The 3090-nt window shown below is 51.4% G+C and overlaps 1 long non-coding RNA gene across 1 annotated transcript; it reads left to right on the top strand.

Moving 5' to 3' along the window:
• On the top strand, window positions 1–3090 carry LOC108446510. Its single transcript, XR_001861719.1, has 3 exons — window positions 1–24; window positions 1356–1491; window positions 3072–3090. It is a non-coding gene; the product is annotated as an uncharacterized LOC108446510 (long non-coding RNA).

Here is a 3090-nt window from a genome sequence, read left to right as displayed (position 1 = left end):
CAGGCTCTGACCACGCGGCTCCTGGTGAGTTCGGCACCCGGAATTCCCGGGAATTCCCCTGGAATTCGGGGCCCCAAAAAAATGGGAATGAACAAATTCCTCCCCCCCCCATCCCGGAATCGATGCCGGAGAATCTGGAGCGGCCTCGGTCCTGGGAGGAGAATCCCGGGATCATCCCGAGGCTCCCGTCCCGCCCTGACCGTTCCGGCATTCCCTGATTTCGGGATCGTTCCCTGGTTTCGGGGTCATTCCCTGATTTTGGGATCATTCCATGATTTCAGGATCGTTCCCTGATTCTGGGATCGTTCCCTGATTTTGGGATGATTCCCTGATTTTGGGATCATTCCCCGATTTTGGGATCGTTCCCTGATTTCAGGATCATTCCCTGATTTCAGGATTCCCTGATTTTGGGATTCCCTGATTCCAGCATTCCCTGATTTCAGGATGATTCCCTGATTTTGGGATTCCCTGATTTCGGGATCATTCCCTGATTTTGGGATTCCCTGATTTCAGCATTCCCTGATTTTGGCATTCCCCGATTTTGGGGTCATTCCCTGATTTTGGGATGATTCCCTGATTTCAGCATTCCCTGATTTCGGGCTCATTCCCTGATTTCAGGATGATTCCCTGATTTTGGCATTCCCTGATTTTGGGATCATTCCCCAGTTTTGGGGTGATTCCCTGATTTCGGGATCATTCCCTGATTTTGGGATGGTTCCCTGCTTTTCCCAGTTTTTAACCCTTTCCCCCCCAAATCCCCTCATTCCCAGCATCCCATTCCCACTTTTTCCCCCAGAATTCCCATCCCGTGCCATTCCCAGCTCTCATTCCCAGTTTTATTCCCACTTTTCCCAGTTTTTTACCCTTTCCCCCCCAAATTCCCTCATTCCCAGAGTCCCATTCCCACGTTTTCCCCCGGAATTCTCATCCCGTGCCTTTCCCAGCTCTCATTCCCAGTTTTATTCCCACTTTTCCCAGTTTTTTACCCTTTCCCCCCCAAATTCCCTCATTCCCAGAGTCCCATTCCCACGTTTTCCCCCGGAATTCTCATCCCGTGCCTTTCCCAGCTCTCATTCCCAGTTTTATTCCCACTTTTCCCAGTTTTTTACCCTTTCCCCCCCAAATTCCCTCATTCCCAGAGTCCCATTCCCACGTTTTCCCCCGGAATTCTCATCCCGTGCCTTTCCCAGCTCTCATTCCCAGTTTTATTCCCACTTTTCCCAGTTTTTTACCCTTTCCCCCCCAAATCCCCTCATTGCCAGAGTCCCATTCCCACTTTTTCCCCCGGAATTCCCATCCCGTGCCATTCCCAGCTCTCGTTCCCGCTCTCATTCCCGCTTTTCCCGCTTTTCCAGGTGGTCTCCTCGCAGCCTTTCCTCGGGAACGGCCGGGGCGCCGCCGCCCTGCGCCTGCTCCAGGCGCTCCGGCTCCATCCCGACCTGGAAAACCTCTGGAATAAGGAAATCCCGCTGCTGCTGGAGCACCTGGAAGGTGGGAAAAGGCTCCGGATCCAATCGCAATTCCCGGATTTCCCCTTCCGGGATGGTCAAGGGGGGTTTTTTTTGGGATTGGGAAGGTCCCGAAAATGGGATTTTCCCGCTGGGTTTGGGATGGGATTTTCCGGGTGCTGCTGATTCCCGGTTTTCCGGGGGTTGGGAATGGGGTGGGGGAGTTTTGGGAATGGTTTGGGGTGGGTTTTGGGGGATTGGGAGGCGGAGGTTGGGGTGGGATTGTGGGATTATGGGATAATGGGAATGGTGGGATCGTGGGATTGTGGGATTGTGGGATAATGGGATGGGAAGGATGGGATCATGGGGTTGTGGGATCTGTGGGATTCATGGGAATGAGGGGATCATGGGATACGGGGATCATGGGAATCATGGGATTATTGGATTATGGGATCGTGGGATCCATGGGATCCATGGGAATGATGGGATAATGAGATCACGGAAATGCTGGGATTATGGGATCCATGGGATCATGGGAATGATGGGATCATGGGATCCATGGGATGGGAATGATGGGATTGTGGGATCCGTGGGATCCATGGGAATGATGGGATAACGGGATTATGGGATCATGGGATCATGGGATGGGAATGATGGGTTGGATCATGGGATCATGGGAATGATGGGATCCATGGGATCATGGGATAATGGCATCATGGGATGGGAATGATGGGACTATGGGATCATGGGATCCATGGGATCATGGGAATGATGGGACACTGGGATTATGGGATTGATGGGATCATGGGATCGTGGGAATGATGGGATCATGGCAATAATGGGATTGTGGGAATCATGAGAATCAGGGCATAATGGGACCCCTAAAAATTCCCTAAACAAGCCCCTGAAAATTCCCTAAAAAACTCCCGAAAATTCCCTAAAAGGACCCCTAAAAATTCCCTGAAAATTCCCTAAAAAAACCCCTGAAAATTCCCTAAGAACCCTGAAAATTCCCTAAAAACCCCCTCAAAATTCCCTAAAAAAGACCCTCAAAATTCCCAAAAAAACCCCTGAAAATTCCCTTAAAACCGCTGAAAATTCCCTAAAAGGACCTAAAAATCCCCTAGAAGGACCTCTCAAAATTCCCTAATAAACTCCTCAAAATTCCCAAAAAAAAACCCCCTGAAAATTCCCTAAAAATCCTCTCAAAATTCCCTAAAAGGACCCCTAAAAATTCCCTAAAACCCCCCTGAAAATTCCCTAAAAACCCCTCAAAATTCCCTAAAAACCCCCCAGGCTCCCGCCCCTGCAGCCTTTATCCCAAGGCCCTCTCCAGCTCTGCCGGAGCCCCTGGAATTCTCCTGGAATTCTCCTGGAATTCTCCTGGAATTCCCTTGGAATTCCCCTTTCCCAGCTCATTCCCGCACCCCTCCAATCCCCGATCCCGGATCCCGATCCCAGCTGGGATCCCAGCAGAATTCCCGCTTTTCCAGCTTTCCCAGCATTTCCCGCATCCCGAATCCTTTCCCTCGGGAATGCTCCCAGCCCCTCCCCCCCCATTCCCGCATTCCCGCATTCCCGGATCCCTCGGAATTCCCAGGATCCCGCTTGGATTTTTCCCAGGGACCACCGAGGATTCCCT

The sequence above is a fragment of the Corvus brachyrhynchos genome, unplaced genomic scaffold (genome assembly GCF_000691975.1).
Source record: "Corvus brachyrhynchos isolate BGI_N302 unplaced genomic scaffold, ASM69197v1 scaffold1045, whole genome shotgun sequence".
Classification (NCBI taxonomy): Eukaryota; Metazoa; Chordata; class Aves; order Passeriformes; family Corvidae; genus Corvus; species Corvus brachyrhynchos.
Note: the sequence above shows the minus strand (reverse complement) of the source record. Positions and strands in the feature narration are given on the sequence as shown.